Source organism: Cnephaeus nilssonii, assembly GCF_951640355.1.
Source record: "Cnephaeus nilssonii genome assembly, chromosome: 20".
NCBI classification, from domain to species: Eukaryota; Metazoa; Chordata; class Mammalia; order Chiroptera; family Vespertilionidae; genus Cnephaeus; species Cnephaeus nilssonii.
In genome coordinates this window covers 40,092,875-40,120,551 of record NC_137091.1, presented here as the reverse complement: position 1 = coordinate 40,120,551, position 27,677 = coordinate 40,092,875, and the positions used below count along the sequence as shown (strand labels likewise).

At 44.8% G+C, this 27,677-nt stretch overlaps 1 long non-coding RNA gene across 1 annotated transcript; it reads left to right on the top strand.

The window, feature by feature from the left end:
* The first annotated feature begins 21,326 nt into the window (after window positions 1-21,326).
* On the top strand, window positions 21,327-24,396 carry LOC307092649. Its single transcript, XR_013812867.1, has 3 exons — window positions 21,327-21,495; window positions 22,382-22,741; window positions 23,991-24,396. It is a non-coding gene; the product is annotated as an uncharacterized lncRNA (long non-coding RNA).
* The last annotated feature ends 3,281 nt before the right edge of the window (window positions 24,397-27,677 follow it).

Genomic DNA, 27,677 nt, shown 5'->3' with positions numbered 1-27,677 from the left:
TTTACTGGCTGCCTAGGCATTAGGAGAACAGATCCCACCTCAAGGTGGACAACAATATGAATAGACTTACAGGCGTGTACCTCCACTGCTCCTGGGATCAGAAACACTGCCTCCAGCCTCGTTTTGTGAGAACAAAGAAGAAGAAAGAGAGAGAAGTTGGACTCTGAAGGTGACTTAGGGCTTAGTGAGTGAGGGGAGTAAAAGTAAAGTCTTCTCAAACTTCCTGAGCTCCTAATATAGGGCGATCACTGACAATATCATAATCACTTCTAGCATTACCCTGCCGGGTAGTTTTTATATGAGCTGAAGGTTTCCTTTTTGTTTTCCCCCATCAAAAACCAATTCTCCAATGGGGAGTCTTACAATTCATTTCAGTTCCGATACTAACTATATGAAGTGGGTGCAGACCCCATAGTTTCAAGGACAGTAACATAACTTCAGACACAATCACAAATGGGGTGCCTAGGTAACTCACATTTTGGCCTGGTTAACTCCAGGTTTGGAGGTTCCCATCTTCCCTCCGACTTTATAATTATCTAAAAAATACACCCACACAGTACTTAGGAAAGTAATTTGCTTAGTATTACTCGTTTATTGTAAGTATACAATTCACGAATAACTAAATGGGAGATATTGGCAGATCAGAGTATGAAACTTCCATTTTTTTCCCTGAGCGCTCAGCCTTCAAGCATCAACACAAAGTTTTCTGAACCTCATGATTAGGGGTTTTATTGGAAGTATCCTTATGTTGGCATAATTGATGAAGTAATTGGCCATTGGTAATGATCTCTAGCTCCTCTCTCCTCCCAAGAGGTTAAAGGTGAATGAAAAAGGGGCCACATACTCATCCTGATGAGCTCAGGAAAGGCCTGTGTGGGGGCCTTACAAACTCAGAAACCTTAAGTAACCCCACAGGATGGTCTGAAAATAAAACCTTCTGACTTAAAGTGAGTCATGGTGGGTAGTCATGTGCTAGGCTGGTATCTTTCCTGACAAAGGTCAGTCTTTACATTAACTGAGCCCATCCATGAGTTTTGGCATCTACAATAACATACCTTTGGAATGTCAGTGTCATTTTCTTTTTTCCAAACCCCTCACAACTCCAGAGCAGAGAGCACAAGACCCCTCCATGTTATTGTTGTCATGCTAATTGTTTACTGCTAAGTATCTTATACCAACCAATATAAAAGAAGTATGTGGTGATTGGTTTTACTTTTTATCTAATCCCAGATATTCTTTCTATGCCTTGCTGTTTTTTCTTCTACCTCTCCATTCTTTGTCCACTGTGTGTAGCAGATGTTCTACTGTCTTAATATAACCATGGAAAATCATTCCATGAACCCCAAGGTCATTTCCTACTTCCTGTAGATCTCTTTTAAAGATGGCAATTGAATTCTATCCAAGTGATACCATCTCAGGAATACCAATATGTGTTAGTTATGATTTGTATGTTATTCTCACTAGGTTGAGGCATTCACTTGAAGGAGAGCAACAGTTAAAAAGTACACGATGATTGGGGAAAAGTAATGCCTATTGGGGAATTCCCTATGAGTTACAGTGACTGAGGGACACATTTCACTGTTCAAAAAATACAATTCATTTCTAACGTTTGGCCTATTCTACTAGTATTTTTTATTGTGCCTATAACTCCAGTTCCCTGGATTGGTGTAATATAGAAATAATATAATTAAAACTCAACTAGGTAAATTTTCAGAAGCTTTTAATCTCCCTTGGCCTAAAGCCCTCCTTATGGTTCTTCTCAACCTGGAGTCTCTTTTTTGATAAACACATAGCTTTTCTCTTTATTAAATAGTCATGAGTAACCCCATGTATCTAGATGAAGAGACATGTGAATCAACCTTATGAAATGGAGACATTCTGCATTATTATCAAGATCTTATTAACCAGCTAATAAGGACAGATAAATTAGTGACATTTATTTTACAGAAGTGCTCTCAGCACATGAAGACTTCAAAGACTATGACTTATTTTGTCAAGTGGAAAAGACATTAATGAAAGACTCTCCAACATTGTTTGAAGGGACCTTATCAGGTGCCCAACCACAAATGGACATCTGCCCCTGTGTCTGACACTTGCCTCCATCTGTATTGAACAAAGACTTCTTGAGAATGAGAGGTCACTAACCTCAGAGATCAACAGCTATCCCAAGACACTGACAAGGCCTGTATAACTACAAATTGATTTTCTTTACCTGTCTGTGAATACTAGTGATAATAATAATTACACTTGTTCTTTGGACTTTTCTCGAATATTGTATATATAGCCCAATTTTTAATAAAGACTAAAGGTGTATATTATTAATAATACTTTTTTCTGTTTTCTCTTTTTGAGACAGGATAGTAAGAAGCTAGGAAAATTCCTTGGCAAGTGGAATTAGGCAACTGAGACAGGTAGCTTAACAAACTGGCCAAGAAATTTACAGCCAGATACAGAAGGCCATCAGGGTGGAAAGCCCGGGGTGCCTAGTAATGGGCAAAACTGGCCCCAGGGAGGCCTTTTCTTCCCTGTAATGTTGCTGATAATGAGGTTTGGACTGCCTGCCCTGACACTGACCCATTATTAGAGACCATGACCCTTAAAAGGGTCATCTGGGAAAACTGATGAAAATCCTATTTAAATCTCCCCTGAGACCCCCACTAAATCCCCGCCTTCGGAAAGTAAATAAAATTGCTGAAGACAAAGAAGCCAGTGTGTGCTCTCTTTGTGGCACCCCCCCCCATCTCCTTTTTGAGTGAATTTTCTTTCTTTTAATCTCTATGAGGTCCCCATGCAGCTTGCAACCATGGGAGCAATGGGCAGCAGCAGCATGTCCTGCACTAATCCAATTGACCTGTCTCTCAAACTCTTTTACCCGTGAGCTGAGAGCAGCCCCACCAAGACTCACTTCATTCCCATGTTTCTAGAGAGCCCAAACAGCCCTGACTAGTCTCTCCCCTACTGCCTCTATCCTCAGCCTTTCCTTGTTTTACTGTTCCAAGCTTTAAAAACATACTTTCAAAGTCACCTGAACTCATGTTGTGAAATCTTTCTTGCACCAAGTCAAGAACCCACACACCGCAGGCTGGCCTTAAGCAAATCCATTCAGGACCTGGCTCCCTTTCTGGTAACATATTGAAATTTAGAAGGAATGCTATTGCAAAGGAAAGGAATGCAATGTGTTTGTTTTTAAGAGAATTTAAAAGTAAGTAGTTTTTCCTAATCAGTTGGTTATTTTAAAAAATGTTTTCATTGATTTCAGAGAGAGGAAGGGAGAGGGAGATAGAGAAATATCAATAATGAGAGAGAATCATTCATAGATTGGCTGCCTCCTGCATGTCTCCTGTGGGGGATGGAGCCCGAAACCTAGGCATGTGCCCTGACTGGGAATTGAATTGTGACCTCCTGGTTCATGAGTTGATGCTCAACCACTCATCCACACTGGCTGGGCAAGTTGGTTATTATTTGATTTTATGTTTTAACATTAAAAGCACTTTTATGCTTTTAAAAATAAATTTAAATTTTTGTTGTTTAAAGTATTACATGAGTTTTCTTCCCCCCCCCCCCCCATTTATCTCACCCTCCCGCTTCCGCCCATCAGCATATGCCCTCACCCTGCTACTGTCTGTGTCCATTGGTTGTGCTCATATGCATGCATACAAACCCTTTGGTTGATCTCTTATCCTCTCATTCCCTGTCTACCCTCATAGGTTGGACAGTCTGTTCGATGCTTCTATGTCTCTGGTTCTATTTTTGTTCATTAGTTTGTTGTTCATTATATTTCGCAAATGAGTCAGATCATGTGATATTTATTTTTCTCTCACTGGCTTATTTCACTTCGCATAATATTCTCTAGTCCCATCCCTGCTGTTGCAAATGGTAATAATTCTTTTTCTACAGCAGTTTATTATTCCATTGTGTAGATGTGCCACGTTTTCTAATCCACTCGTCTTCTCATGGGCACTTAGGCAGTTTCCAGATCTTAGCTATTGTAAATTGTGCAGTTATGAATATAATCCTTTCTGATTGGTGTTTCTGTTTTCTTGAGATATATTCCTAGAATTGGAAGTACTGGGTCAAATGGAAGTTTCATTTTTAATCTTTTTGAAGAAACTGCATACTGTTTTCCACAGTGGCTGCACCAGTCTGCATTCCTACAAGCAGTGCACAAGGATTCCTTTTTCTCCACTTCTTTGCCAGCACTTGTCATTTGTTGATTTGTTGATGATAGCCATTCTGACAGTGTGAGATGGTACTTCATTGTCATTTTGATTTGCATTTCTCGGATGATTAGCGACATTGTGCATGTTTTCATAAGTTGGTTATTTTTGAATGACTAAAAAGCGATAAACCAAGAAGATCATGGGAAGATTTGAAAATTAGTGGAAAAGAAATATTGAGAAAGATATTTTCTGTATGAATGCTAGAACCTGATTATGGGAATATGCTTACACTTTAACCTAGCAAGGATTACTAACTATATTAATTAAAATAGAAGCTGTAGAAACAAGGCCCTCTATAACAGCTGCTGAGACATAGGAAGTTTACTGATTAAACTGTTACTGTCTTCCTTGACTTTGGAATGTTTAGATGGAAATTGTAATTTATAACATTGTATTCTTACAGCCTTTTTTCTGCATAAACCTTAAGATTATAGCTTTTAATTGCAAAACTAGCAGGAATCAGATTAATAATGAATAGCTCTTGAGTGTTTCCAATGGGAAATATAGGGGCCATAGTAAATGGGAATCCATCTCATAGTCAGATTATAATAATTGAAGAGTTGTATAGGTTGCCCTAAAACTACGAGTAAATGTTATAGTAGAGGCAAAATAGAGAGAAATGAGACAAATAGCAAAACTTGGATTATAGGTTAGAAATAATCCAGACTGTTTTTCTTAGTGAAGGTCCACGGAACCTGCCTGCCTCCCATTTACCTGCTTTTCACTTTTGAGAAAATTCAGCCTTGACTTCCATCCAAGGTTACAGTCTTGGCCCATCCCCAATGGTCCGTTGTTCAGCAAGACAAATGCTTACACTAAGGCTTCCTAGGAATGGGCCTTCTTAGCCCTGTGGGAGCACATTATCCAATCCAAATGTTGGTCATTAATGCATCCTTTAGATTGACTTATGACCAAAATTTGAAAGTGTTGACAGAAAAGGGCCACATACTCCACCTGACAAGCTCAGGGGAGGCCTGCGGTGGGACTTGCTAACTCAGATCTACAGTAACTACATAGGATGATCTGAAATGAAAATGTTCTAAACTTAAGCAAGCCATGGTGGGTAGTCAAGTCTTAGGTCAACCTCTTCCCTAATAAAGGCCAATCTTTAGTTTAATGGAGCCTTTCTACAGTAGCATACACATGGAATGTTTGTGTAATTTCTTTATTTCCAGACTTCCTACTGCACCGCAGATTCCCTCATTGTTATTGTCATGGTATTAATTGCTAACTGTTAACTGTTCTGCACCCACCCATGTAAAATTGGTATGTGTCTACTTGTTTTACTTTTTATCCAGTCTCAGAGATTTCCCCACTTTGCTTTCTCTCACCTTCTTATATTTCACCAATGGATTTCAGGTAACCCCTTCTGCCTTCTGCTTTGTTTGTAATGTATAAAATAAGAAGTAAAACTCTCATTTTCTGAAGCATTTTCTGAGTCCATTGAGTTTTGGCTTTCTAGCAATTCTCATCAATTTGGCTCAAATAAACTCATAAAAATTATCTACAGATTTAAACAAGTCTTACATTGGGAGTCAAAAATTCCCACATACTTTACATATCCTCATCACCTGAGGCAATTCCAGCTTCTAATCAAGGTTTTGTCTATTTATTTATTTATTTATTTATTTATTTATTTATTTATTTATTCATTTTTATGGTTTAAAATATTGCATATAGTAATACATATATCTCCTTTTTTTCCCCGTTGACCTACCCCCAGCCTCCCCTAACCCCTGTCGCATGCCCTTATCCCCCCCACCCATAGTGTCTTGTGTCTATTGCTTGTGCTTATATGCATGCATACAAGTCCTTTGGTGGATTTATTTTACCCCCTCCCCAACACTCCCCAGCCTTCCTGCTTTAAATTGACAGTCTGTTCGAAGCTTTACTGCCTCTGTATATATCGTTTTGTTTATCAGGTTATAATGTTCTTTATTTTCCACAAATGAGTGAGATCATGTGGTATTTTTCTTTCATTGCCTGGCTTATTTCACTTAACATAATCCTCTCCAGGTCCATTCATGCTGCTGCACATGGTAAGAATTCCTTCTTTTTTTATAGAAGTGTAGAATTCCGTTGTGTTGATATAGCATAGTTTTCCAATCCACTCACCTGCTGATAGGCATTTAGGCTGTTTCCAAATCTTAGCTATGGTGAATAATGCTGCTATGAACATAAGGGTGCACATACCCTTTCTGATTGGTGTTTCTAGTTTTTTGGGATATATTCCTAGAAGTGTGATAACTGGGTCAAATGGGAGTTCCAGTTTTCGTTTTTTGAGGAAACTCCATACTTTTCTCCACAGTGGCTGCACCAGTCTGCATTCCTACCAGCAGTGCATGAGGGTTCCTTTTCCTCAGCATCCTCACCAGCATTTTTCTTTGGTGATTTATTGATGATAGCCATTCTGAAAGGTGTGAGATGGTACTGCATTGTCGTTTTGATTTGCATCTTTTGGATAATTAGTGACTTTGAGCATGCTATCATATGTTTCTTGTCCTTCCCTTCTATCTTCTTTTGAAAAGATTCTATTTAGGTCCTCTGCCCATTTTTTTTATTGGATCATTTATTTTCCTTTTATTAAGTTGTATGAGTTCCCTGTAAATGTTGGAGGTTAAACCTTTATCAGTGATAACATTCGCAAATATGTTCTCCCATGCAGTGAGTTTTCTTGTTTTTTGTTGATGGTTTCTTTTTCTGTGCAAAAGCTTTTTATTTTGATGTAGTCCCATTTGTTTAATTTCTCTTTAGTTTCCATTGCCCTAGGAGCGGTATCGGTGAAGAAATTCCTTTGGCATATGTCTGAGATATCTTTGCTGGTGGATTCCTCTAGTATTTTTATGGTTTCCCGTCTTATGTTTAAGTCCTTTATCCATTCTGAGTTTATTTTTTGTGTATGGTGTAAGTTGCTGGTCTAGTTTCATTTTTTTGCAGGTATCTGTCCAATTTTCCCAACACCATTTATTGAAGAGACTGTCTTGGCTCCATTGTATGTTCATGCCTCCTTTGTCAAATATTAATTGAGTATAGTGGTTTGGGTCGATATCTGGGTTCTCCATTCTATTCCATTGGTCTATATGTCTGTTCTTGTGCCAGTACCAATCTGTTTGGAGAATAGTGGTTTTGTAATACAGCTTGAAATCTGGTATTGAGATCCCTCCTACTGTGTTCATCTTTTTCAGGATTGCTGTGGGTAGTCCGGGTCCTTTGTTTATTCCAGATGAATTTTTGGAGAGTTCTTTCTAGGTCTGTGAAATATGACATTCGTATTTTAATGGGGAGTGCATTGAATCTGTAGATTGCTTTTGGTAGTATGGACATTTTGATGATGTTGGTTCTACAAATCCATGAACACGGTATGTTCTTCCATCTGTTTATGTCTTCCTCTATCTCTTTTTCCAGTGTCCTGTAGTTTTCCATGTATAAGTCTTTTACGTCCTTGGTTAAGTTTATTCCTAGGTATCTTAATTTTTTTGGTGCGATGGTAAATAGGATTTTTATTCTCTCTTTCCGTAAGTTCACTATTGGTGTATAGAAATGCCATAGATTTCTTGGCGTTAATTGTGTATCCTGCTACACTTATTAATCATAATAGTTTTTTGATGGAGTCTTTAGGGTTTTTTATGTACAGTCCTCTACTATGATTGTATTGCTGTCAATCTCTCCCTTGATATCCTCCAAGAGGGTTTTTTTTTTTTTAATGTATTTGGGTGCTCCTCTATTGGGTGCTTTTATCTTTACCAGAGTTATTTCTTTTTGTTGGATTGCTCCCTTTAGTATTATGAAATGGCCTTTCTTATCTACTTTTAGGTCCTTCACTCTGACATCTAATTTGTCAGATATAAGTATTTCTACCCCAGCGTTTGTTTCATTTCCATTCGCCTGAGAAACCTTTTTCCATCCCTTCACCCTCAGTCTGTGTGTGTCTTTTTTTCTGAGGTGGGTTTCCTATAGACAGCAGATATATGAATCATGTTTTCTTATCTAGTCTGTTACCCTAAGCCTTTTGATTGAGGCATTTAATCCATTTATATTTACAGTTATTATTGATAGGTACTTGTTTGTCGCTATTTTTATTTATTTAGCCTGTGTTCCTACTTCTCTTCCTATTTCTTCTTTTTACAGCAGACCCTTTAGCATTTCTTGCATTGCTGGTTTGGTGGTAATAAACTCCCTTAGTCCTTTTTTGTCTGTGAAGCTCCTGATTTCACCTTCAATTTTGATTGATAGCCTTGCTGGGTACAGTATTCTTGGATTCAGACCCTTCCTTTGCATGACTTTTTATATTTCATTCCATTCTCTTCTGGCCTGATGTGTTTCTGTTGAGAAACACCCCCCAGTTGCTAATCATATGCGGGATCCTTTGTATGTAGCTTGCTGTTCCACTCTGGATGCTTTTTAGATGCTTACTTTGTCATTGGTGTTTACTAATCCTACCTAATAATAGATAAATATGCAAATTGACCATACCTCCGACACACCCACAAGCCATGCCCACAAGCCATGCCCACCATCCAATCAGAGCGAGTATGCAAATTAACCCAACCAAGATGGCTACAGCCACAGAGAGCAAGGTTTCCTAGGTAACAGAGGAAGCCAAGCTTTCTGCCTGCCCTTGCCAGGCCTAATTCTCCACTCAAGCTAAAAAGTTTCAATTATAGAAGGTAAACAAATTCAAACAGAAATGGCAGCAGAATGGAGCTTGAGAGAGCAGGCTAGGATTGCTCCCGGTAACAGGGGAAGCAAAGCTTTCCGCACATCCTCGCCGGGCCCACCCGCTTAAGGCTACAAAGTTTCAATTATAACCCCAACAGAAATGGCTGCCAGCCATGGAGGGAGCCCCAGGCTTGGCTCCGCTCCAGGCTACAAAGTTTCAATTGTAGAAGGAAAATAAATTTCAGATACCAGGGCCTCCGCTTGGGTTGCCAGGGGGTGTGGCCGGCCTGCAAACCACCACAGGCTGCTCGCTCAGGCCACCCCACGCCCCAAGGGAACCCCACCCTGATCAGGGACACCCTTCAGGGCAAACCAGCTGGCTCCCAGTCCTGTACCAGGCCTCTATCCTATCTAATAAAAGAGTAATATGCAGATTGATCATCACTGCAACACACAATATAGCTGCCCTTATGTGGGTCAAAGATCCTGCCCCCATGTGGACACAAGATGGCCACAAAAAGATGGTCAGCAGGAGAGGGCAGTTGGGAGGCACCCAGCCTACAAGGGAGGGCAGTTGAGAAGGATCAGGCCTTAAAGGGAGGGCAGTTGAGAGGGACCAGGCCTGCAAGGGAGGGCAGATAGAAGTGATCAACCCTGCAGGAGAGGGCAGTTAGGGGTGACCAGGCCAGCAGAGGAGGGAAGTTGGGGGAAAACAGGCTGGCAGCGGAGTGGTTAGGGGGTGATCAGGCTGGCAGGCAGAAGCGGTTAGGGGCAATCAGGAAGGCAGGCAGGCAAGCAGTTGGGAGCCAGCAGTCCTGGATTGTGAGAGGGATCTCCGACTGCCCTCGAGGGGTCCCAGATTGGAGAGGGTACAGGCTGGTTTGAGGGACAACCCCCCCTCCATGCACGAATTTCATGCACCGGGCCTCTAGTTTAATTATAATGTGCCTTGGCATTGGTCTTTTGGGGTTCATTTTGTTTGGGACTCTGTGAGCTTCTTCGATTTGTGTGGGGTTTTTTCTTCCCTATATCAGGGAAGTTTTCTGCCATTATTTCTTCAAATAGGTTTCCTATTCCTTGCTCATTTTCCTCTCGTTCTGGCACCCCTATTATGCAGATGTTGTTTTGTTTCGTGTTGTCACAAAGTTGCCTTAGGCTCTCTTCCTGCTTTTTAATTGTTTATTCTTGAAGCTGCTCTCCTTGGGTATTTTTTCCTACCTTGTCCTCTAGCTCACTGATGCGGTCCTCTGCTTCTTCTAGACTACTCTTGATGCTTTCTATTGAGTTCTTAATAGCAGCGATGTCATTCATTTTTCATTTCTTCTTGGTTCTTTCTCATTTCAACTTGGTTCTTACACATATTGTAGAATTTGTCTTCAATTCTTTTTTTTTAATTTAATAAATCTTTATTGTTCAGATTATTACAATTGTTTCTCCTTTTTTCCCCCATTGCTCCCCTCCACCTGGTTCCCACCTCATCCTCTGCCCTTAGCTACCACCCACTGTGCTCATCCATAGGTGTACGATTTTTGTCCCATCTCTTCCTGCACCCCCTATTCCACTTTCCCCCTGAGAATGACCAGTCCACTCACTTTCTATGCCCCTGATTCTATTATCTTCACCAGTTAATTTGTTCTTCAGATTTTTAATTCACTTGATGTTTAGGATCACTTGTTGATAGATATGTATTTATTGTTCATAATTTTTATCTTTACTTTTTTTTTCCTTCATTTTCTCTAAGAATACCTTTCAGCATTTCATATAATACTGGTTTGGTGGTGATGAACTCCTTTAGCTGTTTCTTATCTGTGAATCTCGTTATCTGACCTTCCATTCTGAATGATAATTTTGCTTGGTAGAGTAATCTTGGTTATAGGTTCTTGCTATTCATCACTTTGAATATTTCTTGCCACTCCTGTCTGCCCTGCATAGTTTCTGTTGAGAAATCAGCTGACAATTGTATGGGTGCTCCCTTGTAAGTAACTAACTTTTTATCTCTTGCCGCTTTTAATATTGTCTCTTTGTCTTTTGCTCTTGGCATGTTTATTATAATGTGTCTTGGTGTGGTCCTCTTTGGATTCCTTTTTTAGGGGGGGGGGGTTCTGTGCACTTCCTTGACTTGTAAGTCTATTTCTTTCACCAGGTGGGGGAAGTTTCAGTCATTATTTCTTCAAATAGGTTTTCAGTATCTTGCTCTCTCTCTTCTTCTGGCACACCCATAATTCAGATGTTGGTATGCTTGAAGTTGTCCCAGAGGCTTCTTGCACTATCTTCAACTTTTTGTATTCTTTTTGCTTTTCTGGTTGAGTGTTTTTTGCTTCTTTGTATTTCAAGCCTTTGACTTGATTCTTGTGATCATCTAGTCTACTGTTAGATCTCTGTATCATATTTTTTATTTTAGTCAGTGTATGCTTAATTTCTAATTGGTCCTTTTTCATATCCTCGAGGGTTTCACTAAACTTATCAGTCTTTTCTAAGAAATTCTTGAAAAACCTTATAACTGTGGTTTTGAATTCTATATCCAGTTGTTTGTTTTCCTCCATTTCTTTTTTTGTGTGATCTGTTTCTTTGTCTCTGCATTTCATCTGCTTCCCTCAGTTGGTAGGGTAGCTTTGTGTTCTACCTTTCGTATATGGCCCAATGGATCAGCCTCCCCAGTTACCTGAGGTGGACACTCTTGGTGAAACCCATTTGTGGGCTGTGTGTACAGCCTTGTTGTAGTTAAGTCTTGATAGTTGTTGGTATCACTGGGAGGAATTGAACTCCAGGCCAATTGGCTGTATCAGCTGTGCCTATGCCGGGAGACCTTCTGTGCTGAAGAAAGCCTTATAGGAGCAGACTTGCAAAATTGCAAAAGCCTCTGTGCTCAGCTTGTATGTGGCGGAGTGTCAGGGCTGAGCAGATGGTCTTGGCTTCCCATCAGCCCTGCCCTTGTGCGCGCACCTCCAGACCTCTGCCTTCCACGCCTCCCCTGAGTTTCCGCCTGACAGTCCTGATTCCCCCCCATAAGAGTGTGGTTCCCCTTGGGCTCGCCTGGAACTGGGGTTCAGTGCAGTCAGAACTCGGTTCAGTGCAGTCCGGAGCTTCCGACTCCCTTCCGCTAGGGAAAGCCTGCAACAACCTCCGCAATCAGTCTTCTCTGCGCGCACTTGCGCCTGCCTCCAGACCCCTGCCCACCGTGGCTCCCCTGAGTCTCGGTGTCTCCATGGGCCTTTCACTCTACCTGTCAGTCCAGACTCCCCCTATATGAGCCTGGGTCCACGGGGTTTTGCACAGAATTGGGGTTCAGTGTAGTCAGACCTGGGGTTCAGTGCAGTCGGGGGCTTCCTTCCACCTCCCTACAGAGAAAGCCAGCCAGGCACACAGCCGCCCTTCCTCTCTGCATGTGTGTCTCCGTACCTCAGCCCTTTGCAGCTCCTCTGATTCTCCATGAGCCTTTCTCTTTCCTTCTAGTTGTAGAATTTCCCCTCAGCCAGCTTTCCTGTGGTTCTGGATGATGTCTGTTCCGTCTTTTACTTGTAGTTTTGAAATTGTTGTGCGAGGCAGCAGTTTAGGTGCTTACCTATGCCGCCATCTTGCTTCTGCCATTCCTTTCTATGGCTGTTGTCACAGCTGTTTTTCCTGACTCTCACCCTTTCATAGAGTAGTCCTACTAGTCCCTGGAGGTTTTATTCTTTTCCTACTGACAAATCTACTTTTCTTATTTGTTATTCAATAATTTCATTTTGGGAAGCTTTCATTTACCCGGTTTATGAGCAATTTCTTACTGCTCTTTGCCTATTGACCTCCAGCTAACCCATTATGTGGTCTAAAGCTTTCTGTACTGTCATCCATTCTTTTCATCCACCTTATGACCATTTCTCTGAATTCTTTTTCTGACCGGTTTCTTGCCTCCATTTTGTTTACTTCCTTCTGGTGTTGCCTGCTTTTCTGTCACATGTGAGCTGTTTCTTTGTCTCGCTCTGATCTCTCTTCTCCAGGTGTCTGGTTATGTAATTTTCACTCTCCTGTGTTGATTTAAAGGCACAAAATACAACACAACAAGGCACAATGCAAACGACATTGAATACAAATGTATTCACAATACTAATAAGCCCAAATAAAGGCCACCACCAGAGGAAAGAGAATTAGAGGATAAGAAAGAAAGAAGAAGAGAAAAGAAAGAAAAAAGAGAGAAAAAAAAGGAGTGCAAAAATGAAATTGGGAAAGGAGAAAAAAGTAAGAGAGAAAAGAAAGAGAATAAAAAGGAAACGGGAAAACAACTATTTATATGGGGAGGAAACTCCAATAGAAAAGCCACTAATCCTAACAAATGCCAGCAACAAATACCTAGAGGTGAATGCAAACTAAAAACAACAACTAATATTGACCGAGGTGTGGGAAAACAAGCAAGAAATAAGAAAAACAGAAAGAAAAAGCGAAACAATCTCACAAATAAGCATAAAAAAAGGATATAATCAACAATCAAGCAAATAACAACAAAAGAACAGAAAAAAAACAATTTTTGGATAGTGAAGAAAGTGAAGAGAGAGGTGTGTATGGACTTGGAAATTAGATATTTAAGTAGGGTGAAATTTTATTAGGGGGTAAAAAGAAGGAATAGAGAAAATCTAAAGCAGGAATAGGGTAAGAGAAACAGGACAACAAAAGGGGAAAAATGAGGAAGAGAGTGTTGGCATAAACGTAAAGTTGAGATAGAGTAAAATGATGCTAAAGGAAAGATGAAAATAGAATGTAGAAGACTAATTCCAAAATAAAATGAAGAGAAAATAAAATGACACTTAAAAAAAAAAAATAAAATAGTATTAGTAATAGTACTGATTGAAAATAAAAATGTAATAATTAAAAAGGTAAAATCCAGTGAGGAAAAAAAAATTTAGTTTCTTAAGTAAAAGATGAAAAAAGAAGTGCAGTAGTGAAGGTCATTCACTTGCACTACTGTTCTGTTTGGCACACCTGTTTCCTAGTCAGGACAGTATCAAAGTTCTCTGCGTTGCACTGCTCCTCATTGTTGTAGGCCACAGTCCTGATTTTCAAGCAGGCTGTATGTTTTTATTTTTTACTAGAAGCCCAGTGAATGAAATCGTACATGGGGGTGTGTGTCCCGTAGCCCAGCCTGCACCCTATCCAATCTGGGACCACTCAAGGGATGTCCGATTGCCCGTTTAGGCCTGATCCCGGTAAGATCGGGCCTAAACGGGAGATCAGACATCCCTTTCACAATACAGGACTTCTGGCTCCCAAATGCTCACCTGCCTGCCTTCCTAATTTTCCCTAACTGCTTCTGCCTGCCAGCCTGATCATCCCCTAACCACTCCCCTGCCAGCCTGATTGCCCCTAACTTCCCTCCCCTGTAAGCCTTGTCACCCCTAACTGCCTTCCTCTGAAGGCCTGGTCACCCCTAACTGCCCTCCCCTGCAGACCTGCTCACCCCCAAATGGTCTCCCCTGCACGCTGGTTGCCCCCAACTCCCTTCCCTGCAAGCCAGGGTGCCCCCCAAGTGCCCTTAACTGCAGGCACAGTTGCCCCCAATTTCCCTCCTCTGCCAGCTTGGTCAGTCCTAACTTACCTCCCCTGAAGGCTTGATTGCCCCCAATTGCCCTCCCTTGCAGGCCTGGTCCATCCCAACTGCCCTCTGCTGCTGTTCATCTTGTGGGGGCCATCTTGTGTGTTGAAGTGATAGTCAATTTGCATAATACTCTTTTATTAGATAGGATAGAGGCCTGGTGCATGGGTGGGGGCCAAGTGGTTTGCCCTGAAAGGTGTTCTGGATCAGGGAGGGGATTGCCTTGCGGTGTGGGTCAGCCTCGGTAAGGGGCCTGTGGTGGTTTGCAGGCATGCCACGCCACCCAGAGACCCAAAGGGAGGCCCTGGTATCTGGGATTTATTTATCTTCTATAATTGAAACTTTGTAGCCTAGAGCGGAGGCCAGGACAGGCCAGGGCGGGCCTGAAGCTTAGCTTCCTCCATCGCCAGGGGCAACCCAAGCCTCCTGCTTGCTCCAGCTCTGTGGCCGCCACCGTATTGGTTGGGTTAATTTGCATACTCTCTCCTGATTGGCTGGTAGGCGTGGCTTGTGGGTGTAGTGGAGTTATGGCCAATTTGCGTGTTTCTCTACTATTTGATAGGATACTCCTTCATTTGTGTTTACATAAGAGTCAATTTGTGATTCAACTCCTCGGTGGCAGTGTTTCTGGATTGACCTCCAGGCCTATAGGACCTCTCCAGCTAGTGCTTAGATTTTGTTTTTCCTGTGGCACTTAATACCGGTTTAAGGGAAGGGGTTGCTCCAGACCTGGTTCTCTGTTTGTTATTCACCACTCTGATCCACAGGTTCCACAAAAACAACTTTCTCCTTCAGTCTCTTAGAGTGTCCCCAATTGGGTGATCCTATGTATTGGGCTAGTAATCAAAAGTAAGGATTTAAACAGAAAAAGAGAGAGAGAGAGAAAAAAAAGAGCCAGAGTAAGTGTGCTAACTCTGGCACTGAGCCAAATCTGCACAGTCTTTTTTCCCCTTAGGATTAAGCAGCTGGCACTATTTTAAAATTTTTATGCTGACTTTTTGTACCCAGTTCAGACATGGGTTGCTTTTTAGAGTTCCCTTCTGTTAGCAGCTCTGCGGTCCCCCTTCCACATTCGTGGATCACGCCAGTCCCAAAGGCCGCGGATTTTTCTGGTCGCAGACTTCCCCAGGTCCTCCAGCTCCCACAGAGTGCATTTCTCTCTCCTGCCCGGACCACAGACTTCACCTTATCCCAGGCAAAATCTGACCTTTCCATGAGGGAGTGCAAAGCTCCTCTGACTCTGCGTGCTCAAGCCACTTGGGAACCAGTGTTCTCATGTTCGCAGCTGTTCGCTGGGTGCCATAGTTGTAGATTTTCAGGGTTCTGATAACATCCACTTTCCCCTTCAAGATGGCGTGCTCTCCATGTCAGAGCTGGTCATTCTGGGAGGGAACCAAGCAGCAGTGGGGGCTGCCCGGTCAGGGGAAGCCCTTCCGGCCATCACCCACAGTCTCCTGGAGTATAGCTGTCCCTCAACTCACCAACAAACACTCTTTGTGCGACCACACACTCTCCCTTTGTTCTCTCACTCACACACTATCTTTCAGTATGCCTTCCTGTCAGCAGCCATATTCCCGCAATGTACTGTCACAATTTTTAACTGGTATGGTAGTACACCTCTCACCAGGCAACAGTTGGTTGCGCGGTTTCCCAGAGCACTCCTTCCTCAGGGCTGATTCCCTTACTAGGGAGGAAAGAGGAACCAAAAGACAAAAGGGGACTGAAACTTGTTTCTGAGTGTCTTCCCGCCTGCGCAGCCAGGGGAGCAAGGTTTTGTTTTAAGGTGAACTACCTTTACCTTGCATCTATCCAGAGGCCTGTCAGAGTTCCTTCCTCACCACAAAAGACACTCTTATCACCCTTAGAAACCCCCAAATTCCAAGTATTTTTCTGCTCAGTTCTAAGAACCAGGAAATAACACCAAATATCTTTCTATGATATCACAGAGGGAGACTGAAGTTTTTTGAGGTGGGATCAGTTGCCTAGAGTCCCACAGCCTGCATGTGGACTCAGACATGCCATGAATTGGCACCTGGAATTTATGTCCCACCCCTTTCCATGTTCCTTCCTATATCAGGTAGACTGAAAGGTTAAATACTCCATTCCCCCACTCCTTGTGATTGAGAGTCCAGATGGGAATTAAACTCAGCCTCTGAGATGCACTTGTATGTAATTTGGAAGCGGGAAAGGAGATGGTTCTATTATTTCTGCTACTGTGTTGACTGATAGGTGGCCTGTGGCAGACACAGCTCATTCTTTACCTGTAGGAGGGGGCTGTGCCAGCGTGACCTTAACACCCGAATTCCAGTGGCAACTCTTTAACTTCTATTTCTCTAGCCCTTTAATAATTTTACAAGCACCTAATTCTTTGTGTGAAAGACTTTTTCACATAAATGTTTATGGAACGTTTATCTGAGAGCCTGTCTCTCTTTACAAGTTAAACTCCACGAGTGCAGGGCCCACGTATTTCCTGCTCTCTGTGGCATTCCCAGGGCCCAGCCCTGACCTGAAACACCACAGGTACTCAGTAAACAGTCATTAAATGGATGAGGCAAACCATATACTGGAAGCCTGTCATCCTGTGTGACACTTGCAGTGATCATGTTGTGGGGGCCTGATGCAGCGCAGTTCTTTCTTTTCTGTGTCCAGCACGGAAAGAGAGATGAAACCGGTTCTTAGTAGAGGCGGCCGGGAATCCTACATAATAAAATGGTAATATGTAAATTACCATCACTCCGCTACGCCCACGATTGGGCCAGCAGGAGGCGCAGGGGGCGGGACTCAGGGTGGCCAGGGTAGCTGATTGGGCCAGCAGGACGCTGAGCTCGGGGCGCCAGTGGCGCCGCGAGCTCAGCGTCTGTGTCATGGCTGCCCCGGAGGCTTTCGGAAGGCCTGGTGCACCGGCGGACAGACAGCCAGCCGGCTCCCGCGCGATCAAAAGCCAAAGCGGGGGAGCTGTCTGTCTGTCTGCGCCGGCGCAAGGCCTTTCGAAAGCCTCCGCGGAGCTGGAGGCTTTCGGAAGGCCTGGGGCACCGGCGGACAGACAGACAGCCGGCTCCCCCGCGATCAAAAGCCAAAGCGGGGGAGCTGTCTGTCTGTCTGCGCCGGCGCAAGGCCTTTCGAAAGCCTCTGCCGCGCTGGAGGCTTTCGGAAGGCCTGGGGCACCGGCGGACAGACAGACAGCCGGCTCCCCCGCGATCAAAAGCCAAAGCGGGGGAGCTGTCTGTCTGTCTGCGCCGGCGCAAGGCCTTTCGAAAGCCTCCGCCGCGCTGGAGGCTTTCGGAAGGCCTGGGGCACCAGCGGACAGACAGCCAGCTGGTGCACCAGGTGCATGATTAAATAATGCACTGGGCCTCTAGTTGAGAAATAAAAGAAAGAAAGAGAGAAGACACAGAGATAGATTTAAAGCTGGGTCCCGGGTGGGCCGATGCCCTCTTCTGCTAGAGATAAAGACAACCCAGAGGCAAGAAGCAGCACATTTATTTATATTCCAAAATACAAGCAGCTTTTACCGAAAAACATAGGACCAAACGAGTTTGGGTGGGCCCAGGTCCTATTCATTCCCTCATTCCCAGTACAAGGACTGGATTTAACATATCAAGGCCTGCGTGGGACAATGTCCTATTCATTCCCTTATTCCCGGCACCTGGACAAAGATAAGAAGTCAGTACTGATAACAGTCTCTGCCTTCTTGGGATGGTGTTTCAGAGAAGCGGCTTTGCCAGTCATCACGGACTCAGCTGACAACAATTTAAAGAATGTCCATGTGCCTTCCCAGGGGGCCCTCTACATCATGTTCCTTATCCACCTGAAGTCTTGGTGTCAGCCTGGGAGGATGCCACAGCCCCTTTTTACACGGGATGTCCCATGGCCAGGTGTTTACCCCACTTACAGTCAGGAAAGGGGGACAGGAACCTCCTTACTGTGAGGGGTCAGACGACTCTGATTTCATCGCCAGGTAATCACAACCCTCCCCAGCCCTCATCTCTTCAGGGCCTGGATAGCAGCCCATGTTCTTCCTTTTATCACACATCCCTGACCTGCCAGACATTCTGGATTCTCCATCCCAGGTGAAGTCTCTACCAAGGCAGGAGGGTGCTCACCCTCACCTCAAGGAAATTAGCGGATGAGTCCCCATCCCAGGTCCCTTGTCTGGATACAGCTATCTGTGGCCCCTAAAGACATCTCACGAGCCAACGGTGTCCTGGGGAACAGGGGAACTTCCTCAGCAGGATGGGAAAGGAGAACCCAGGATCTGGGGTTGCTTCCATCTCAGAGTTGCTGAGGGTCCTACAGGGGCCTCCCCTCCCCTAAGAGAGGAACCCACAGAGTCCCCTGGTTGATACTTCATGTGGAACTGCTCCATAATCTGGGCCCTGTGGGGAGGCCTAGAGCAGATGACAGGGACACAGGGGACTGGATGCAACATCCCCATGTTGTGATGAGAAACACAGAGGGCATTTTGGGGATCAACCATCCAGGTCAGCACCCTCTCCCAAAATATCCCTCATCAAGCCCTGGCGTTGAAAACCTGGAAAGCACATCCTCCTGAAACACCATATCCACTAGAGGGGGCAGCTTTCTGGACATTGGACTCATAATACTCTGGATAAAGCCAGACCTCTCACTGGGCCCAGCCTGCCCTGGAATGCAGTCAGGATGTATGAGACACACAGGGACCAGGCCCTGGATGGCTAGCTCTTAGTCAAGAGATCAGGGGTCACATCTTTCCAGGGCTCACAGTGAGCTCCCACCTTCTAGAGCCTGATCAGCATTCCTAGTGCAGTACCTGACATTGCCTGCAGGTCTCCTTTTGTCTTCTAGGGGGCGATATTGAGACGCACCTACAAAACATAGGAAATCCACACTTGAACTCTGCTTTGGCTAAGGAGGTGCAGAAGGAGACCAATTTCCATTCCCTGACTAATAGAGTTTTCTGGGTCCCTTCACCCTGCCAGTGCTGTCCCACCTGCTCTTTCCAGAAACTGTGAATAAAAAAGGGGCTGTGCAACAAACCTGATAAGCCCAGGGGACCCCATGGCAGGCCTGACAAGCTCAGTGACGCACAGTGTGGTCTGATCACAAATGCCTAACTGGGCAGGTGATGGCAGGTAGTCAGGTCACAGGCCCACAGCTTCCTTAGCAAATGTCAGACTTTACGTCAAGTGAGCCCTTTCCCTGTTCTTATGCATCATGGATTACATACCTTTGACATCACATTCCTCTAGCAAATTTTCTTTGCTAGACCCATTGAAGGCAGAGTCTGTGGGGCCAAATACAAGACCACAGAGCGCTCTTGTTGCCTGGTTCCCTGCAAGCCTCTGTACCTGCTGTAAATGTTAACTATCCTGGACCCTCCAATGTAAAAATAATATGAGTTTCTCCATTTTGCTTTTTATTTATTTTTAGAAATCTCCCTGCTAACCTTTTTCTCACTTTCCAATAGATTTCATGCAACTTTTTTCATCTTCTTTTTTGATTATAATGAATAAAATAAGCAACAAAACTGCTGTTCTTCTCAGGATTTGAGATCTTGCTAGCAGTCATATGACATCAATTCAGCTGAAATACTCATAACAATCCTCCACAGGTTTGGACATTTCTTACTTTGACAGGGTGTAGGGGCAGCTGCTTCTTCAGGGATCTCTATGCTGCTCCCAAACTCATAACTGGAATCACACATGGGCAAGGCGAGGTGACCTCAAAAAAGTAACTCAGGCAGAAGACAGAGGCTGCCCGAACAGTCAGGGAGGAAGGACATGGACAGGGTCAACCAACAAAGAGAGGGAGGGTCTACTTGAAAACATTCCCAAGGACCATGGAGCCCACAGCCACCTGAGCTCACACCATAGTCTTTGCTTTACACCTTACCCTTCACAGCTGGAAACTGCATGTCCTTCATATCTCCGGGGTGATGGGGTCTCTGTCTCTGGAAACAACAGCCAGGCTAGTGACAACCTGAGATAGAGAGAGGGTCCCTCTGCAGTCATCACCTAGCTTGACCCCTTCTCACTGCTAGTCACCTCTGTGCCCTTCCTGCTGGGAGGAAATCCCATCTTCCCAGCACATTTGAGAACACAGGGAAGACATGGTGCCCAGCTGGGTTTCTGTGTCACAACCAGAAACAATACCCAGTTTGTGGCCTGTGGGGCTCTCTGTGTGGTGCTGACAGACCCAAGACCAAGATGAAGCAGGGGCTAATGCTGGGGTGAGGGGGTCACCCTCTCAGGAGGACATGTGCCCTCATCAGCCTTGCTCTTGCAAGTGGGCTCCACAGGCCAGTAAGATCCACCTCCCCTGAGAGCTTGTCAAATGCAGAGTCTCTGGTCCACTGCATACGTGCTGAGTCAGAATGTGCATTTTAAGAGGATCTGGAGACACTTCCTGTGCACAGGAGAGGGGCAGGGCTCCCCATGCTCACATCATATGGTCTCATCCTGGCATCCATGCAAGCTGGGCAGCTGCTGAAGCAGCCTTTCAAAAATGTCACCTGGGCATCCCAATCCTTACAAAGTTTCACAGGAGATCCAATGTAGAGCCGGGGCACCCCTGTGACAATATTGTGTAAGGGGCCCAGACCTCTTGCACTGAAGGGAAAAGTCAAATGTGCACTGACAGGGAGCTGTGGAGAATGACCAGGAACTGGACGCCCCAGGCAAGTGCTTTTATGGGCATGTGTCTGTGCATGTGTGTTTGTGTTTGTATGTGTGTGTGTTGTCTAAGGCGTCAGAAGTTTCCAGGGATCCAAAATACAGAGAAAAGATAAACTGAAAGGGGCAACAGGGTTGGCAAAAATGAGGGGAGTGAGAGGGAGGTCCTGGGCCCTGACCCCGCCCTGGCCCACATGACCAGGGAGGTTATCTTACCCCAGGTGAAAGCTCAGCACACAGGAAGGAGGGACAGCAGTCTGGACAGAGGTGCCTGGGAGCCTTTCTGGACCTCGAGGTCTTCTCTCAGAGGGAGGGACAGAGCAGGCAGCAGTCACCATGGAGTTCCCTGCAGCCTCTGCCCACAGAGGACTTGTTCCCTGGCTGGGGCTCCTGCTGGCTGGTAAGGAGGGGGCAATCCCTGGGAATGGAAGGGAGGTTGGCAGTCAGAGATTGGCCAAGATTTCCTGGGGAGGACAGCACTCTGGAAGGGGAGAAAGGGCTTCTCTTTGGACCTGAGTGGAAGGACAGGGGCACAGAGTAGGATGAGAGAGGGGGCTCAGCAACAGGGAAATTTCATGATGTGGAAGTGGTGAGGGGCAGGAAAACCTCAATTACGGTTCATTTGCTAAGTTATTCATCAGAGAGTATTGAATGTTGAAAACTGAACACAGTAATACCAATTTATTTCAGGTGATAGCAGTAATATTTTAACCAGGGTGCTAAACATTGTCCCCAACAACAACTACAAATATGGGAAAATACGACATGGAACATGGTTGAGCCTGGGAACACTCATTCATGCACCCACAGGTGTTTGCAGCCTATTGCAGGCACTGGGTGGGGGGGGGGGGGCGGGGCGGACACAAGATCACAAAATCCCGTGCCCACTTGCAGCTCACACTATGTGGAGAAGAAGAGATCTACTTGTGACATCAGGTACCCACAAATACCCTGAAGGGCACAGAGTGGGGACAGGTCAGAGAGTGAAGATAGAGGATCTTCAGAGGACGTGGTCAGGGAATGAGTTCTAAGAAGGCCGCTGAGTCAAAAGGGATCTGAGGGCAGTAAGGAGGACAGCCACACAGAGAGCTGGGAAAGAGAATTCAAAACAGAAAGCATAGGTTCTGAGGTGCTGAAGCAATTGTGGCCATGTTGCTCACCTTGACCAAGGAGATGCACACACGAACTCACACGCAGACCAAGGCTGAGAGTTGAAGAGAAATGCCTCATCTCTCCATCCCAATACATAGATCACAATACTGATCAATTTCTCTCTTCCCTTCTAGTCTTCCCTTCTTGTCTTACCATCTGGATCCCGCCCACCACTTCGGAATTTGCTATTGTCTCAACCATTGCTGCTGAAGGGCAGGATGTGTTTCTAAGTATCAGCACTATTCCTCCTGATGTTATAGGATTTTCATGGTACAGGGGAAGAGTGGCGAGGTACCATAATTTCATTGGGTATATTCAGTTCGGTACAAGTAACTATTTAAGAGGGCTCGGAAACACTGGTCGAGAGACAGCATTATTTGACGGAACCCTGGTCATAAGAAACGTCACTCGGAGAGATGATGGAATCTACATGGTAGAAGCTCTCCTTCCAAATTTTCAAAGAGAAACAGGATATGGATCGCTCACTGTACATGGTGAGTGATTGCTCTCTGACCTCAAGGTGTTGGGTGGGGTGAATTCTACTTCACACACAGGACTGCCAGCCGTGGACTCTCCTGCATCCCCCTCTGCATCATGTCCCAAACTGGGTTTGGGCATTTAGTGCAGGACAGAAACAGTGGAGACAAACTTCATAAGGTCAGAGTTCCGTTCCCACATTCCAGCCCCACAGACATTCACCACAGAGAAAAGGACCAATTTGATGGGATTGAGTCAGCAGAGGGAGACCAGTCTCAGTCCAGGTCCCTGGGCCCCTTTCTCTGACCATCATCCTGAGATAGACCCTGCAGGGCTCTGTAAGGACCTGGCTAGAGGTGCTCCCTGGGTTCTTCACAGAGAAGCTCATCTGGGGCAGCCCCTCTGCAGGCCCCTGTCACAACGTCCTAATTCCAGAGACCCTGGAGAGCCTGTGTCTGGCTGAGATTTGCCTCCTGAGAAGGGATGGGTGAGAGCAACAGTTTCGCTTGTGCCAGAGTCACAAGGCTCTTGAGCTGGTCACCAGTTGGGGCTCAAACATAAGAGCCACGTCTGCGCAGAGATGGAGACTGGTCCTTCACCTGAGACTGTTTGTGGAGAGCACAACTGGACAAGCTCCACAGATTATAAACTGACTGTTCTTAGGGATTTAGGAGAGTCCAGAGAAAGGTTAGTGTCCCAAGGGAGGAGCAGGAGTAAAGATTCCCCTGGCAGCTGCTCATCCACCAGGGATCAGCCCAAGGGATTCTCTGGTGAAGTCCATCAATAACAAATGCCTCTTATTTGAGCAGTTTCCTTCCCAAAATTTATGTCAGATACTATGAATAATTTATGATTAATACAATGTCAGCTTAGCAGTCAAATATTCATTTTACTTCACTGATGGGAAATTGAGGCACAAGGAGAAGCAGTCCCTAAGCAGAGTCACACAGACCATGAGAAATTGATCTGAGTCACTTGAGGTATATCTGCAGCCATAGCTACATTTTTCCTCCAATCTCAGTGGCCTCATTTGATGTCTTTTGATCCCTAGATCAATCATTGGGTCATATCCTTCCTTCTTAGGGGTCTTCAGTTCAGAGGGGTAGATTTGATCTGGGGAGTGATCACAAATTTAGAATTAATTTTTATTGTGGAACCAAATTACCTTCATAACAATCAGAGTCAGGGCTTAGATCTTTGAGGCAGGAGCAATGCCCCAGGTCTCAAGCCCACACTCAATCATTCTCACCATCTATGTCTTCACAGGGCCAGTGCGTGGCCCATACTCCTAGCCACAAAACCACAGTCACAGAGAATGAGGAAGCGGTGCTCATGCCTTCCTACTCAAATGCGAGGTCCACCTACTGGTTATTCAATGCTACGAGTCTGCGGCTCAGGGAGAGGATGAAGCTATCGCAGGACCGCAGTACCCTCACCATAAACCCTGTCAGGAGAGAGGATGCTGGGAACTACCAGAGTAAAGCCTCCAACATCATCAGCTCCTTTGAAAGTGCTCCTGTAGAGTTAGATGTCAAGTACTAGTGATCCTCTTCCTTTCCCCTGTGTTCTTCAACTAAAAAAAAAAAAAAAAAAAAGTACCTATTAGATTTCTTGTGGTGGTGGAAATTGCTTAGAAGACTTGCTTTGAATCAATAAATACTAAAAAATGTGAGCTGGCATTGTCATTATTGTTGACGTAAGGTAACATACCACATTGGATCCCATCACTGGTTGGTCCCATTTGCACCATCTTCACAATGGAGGGGACACCATGTGCTTCACAGGAATTTGAGATCTCTCCCATTTCCAGGGAGACATGTGGAGGGTGCCTGGACACTTGTGATGATGGGAATAGACAAGAGAACACATATGTGAGATGCAACAGTGACCTTTGTCTTCCCCCAAATTACTAATGCCCTCTGGAATATTCCTTTGGTTACGACACTAGACTTATTTGCATAAGTTCAGTAGCACCCTGTCCTCTTTGTTGCTAGAATAGAATCGGAAACATTGGTAATATAAGCTAGGCTTAGCAAATGTCCTAGTTAAAACAGAATTATTAATGACCTCACCTTTTATGGAGCTAATTTTGACCTGATGGAGACTTGTAATCTGTTTGAGAGGAGGGCATCCCCCAAAACAAGAGAGACTGTAGCTGAAGTGTGAGGGTGTGGCCTCAACCTCAAGACGCTGTTAAATCTTCCATTTCAGGTTTCATAGAAAAACCTGCATCAGAGCAAACTATAAGGTGAATATCTGTTCCTCTGCACTTAGGTCATTAATCAGGCCAAATTGAATGACACCTGCCATATATGTGATAGGATCAAAATACTCTTCTTCCTTGGAGATGATGTTTGATCAAAGGGAAGGTGACCGTAGAGAGAAATGTAATGTCTCGTTGGAAAACTCCAGAAGCACAGCCTTGTGGGAGTTCAGATGCTAACTCTGTTCAGTCTCTCAGCTACTTTGCATCTATTTAAAATGGCTGGGAACTTGCACTTCTTTATAACTTGCAGGAACTGATGGCGATGCAAAGTGGGTCTTAGATGAAAAGATATAGTTGTGTTTCCCTCCGCTGTGCAGAAAGTAGCTGTGTTATGAACTAAAGGCCTCATTATTCCTTCAGAGTCTCTAACCTTTCTTCCTGATTAGGCCTCTTACTTCTACTTTTTTAGAGCATTTCCTTTAGGAATGTAACTGCAATTTGTAATTGCAGATTCTTACTCTGTCCTTTTGAAATATACCTAAGTCTCCTTAAAAGCTTCTTGCCTCCTTGCTGGAGTCGCTCAGTGGTTGAGCATCAACCCAGGAACCAGGAGGTCATGGTTCAATTCCCAGTCAGGGCACATGCCTGGGTTTCAAGCTTGATCCCCAGTAGGGGTGTGCAGGAAGCAGCCAATCAATGATTCTCTTTCATCATTGATGTTTCTATGTCGCTCCCCTTCTCCCTTCCTCCTTCTGAAATCAATAAAAGTGTATTTTAAAAAAACACAACTTCTTTCCCGGGTCCGGGTGAGGCCGTGGGCCCCTGGATCTGGGTGAGGCCACGCGACCCTGGGTCTGGGAGAGGCCACGCGCCCCTGGGTCCGGGTGAGGCCACGTGCCCCTGGGTCCCGGGGAAGCTAGATCCCGGGTCCGGGGGAGGCCGTGTGCCCCTGGATCTGGGTGAGGCTGGATCCCGGGCCCGGGAGAGGCCATGCACCCCTGGGTCCGGGTAAGGCCATGCGCCCCTGGGTCCGGGTGAAGCTGAATCCTGGGTCTGGGCGAGGCCGTGTGCCCCTGGATCCGGGTGAGGCTGGGTCCCGGGTCCGGGTGAGGCCGTGGGACCCTGGATCCGGGTGAAGCCGTGCCCCTGGGTCCGGCCGAGACCAAACCAGAGGGAGTCGGACCTGCATTACCACCATTTGTCCACCATCCAGAGCTGAGGGGTCAGTACCGACATGTACTCATAAGGAACTGGTGGACATTGATATTGGGTCTCAAAAGAACTGTTGGTCCAGAAGGAAACTCACTACAGACTGATTCATTTGCCTGTCAGCCTAACTATTATTGCTCCTCGCACATTCAATTCCTATAAGTATATCTCTAGTGACACATGATTTCGCTCATCTAGGGGAAATGATGAAGAACATAGACTGATGAACAAGAACAGAACCAGAAACAAGGAGGCATCGATCGGACTATCGGGCCTCAGAGGGAGGATAGGGGAGGGTGGGGGGAGGGGGGAGAGATCAACCAAAGGTCTTGTGTGCACGCATATGAGCCTAACCAATGGTTAAGTTCAACAGGGGGTTGGGGCATCCATGGGGAGGGGTGTGGGAGGGGAATGGGGGGATGAGGACAAATATGTGACACCTTAATCAATAAAGAAATTTAAAAAAAAATAATAAAAAAAAATAACACAACTTCTTGCCAGTGATATGATTCATAGAATATCTGCCTAGAGGGTTTGGGTCCATTCTGTTAAAATTTAATTTTTCTGTTTTCTGAGTATCAGTCTCTGAGGAAGGCTAGGAGCCTAACTTGGGTGGGAACATTTGAAACCAAGATGTAAAAAACCTGCTTACACTCACCAGTGTGGCCAAATTGCTTGTCACTTTGTCCTGAACACCTAAAGTTTGCATGTTCAATCCTCAGTCAAGGCATTTATGGGAGGCAACTGGTTATTTTCTCTCTCATTTCTCTATCTCTCTATCTCTCTATCTCTCTATTAATCTATCTATCTATTTCATCAATAAAATCATATCCTTGAGTTAATTTTAAATGTAATAATAATAAAAATAATGAAAACCCTCCTGTAAGGATTTCATGAGTTTTATTTATCTTTTGTGTCAATCCAATAAGCAATCACAGATGCCTGCGATTCCTTCTCCTGTTCTTAAAACCTCCCCAGCCTTTTATTTCAGTGGTGTTGAGGTCAGTCTCACTGCCCTATTGCATGGTCTTGAATAAGGACTTCCTTGCCTCCCTAAATTTGTGTGGCTCAAGTTTTACTTTGACATCATCTACCTGTAATTAGCAGAACCTGTAATCTTACAGTGTCAATCCTTACCATATTTTCAAAATTTCCCATTTCTTTTCTTTTGTGGCTACAATCCTCCAAAAAATGTTTCCCACTTTTCCTCCTCTCTTCTGAGGAAAGATTCACAGCAGGAGATGGCCTGACTTCCCAGCCGCGCTTCAGGAAAGTCTCCCTGGTCCCTTAGTCTAGGTCAGAATCCCAGTTATGTGAGGTCTGACGCTCCATATGTCACCCTTTCAACCATGATCACATGTGTAACTTTTTATTCATTTATCACAGAAGACCAAACTACTGCTCACCATCTACTGACACTGCTCTAAGCACTGGGGGTGCAGTATGAAACAGAACAGACAAAATCCCAGTCCTTATGGACATGGCATGCTGTTGGGGGAGTCGCCCAGTAACCCACCCAGAAACAACAGTAATAATGT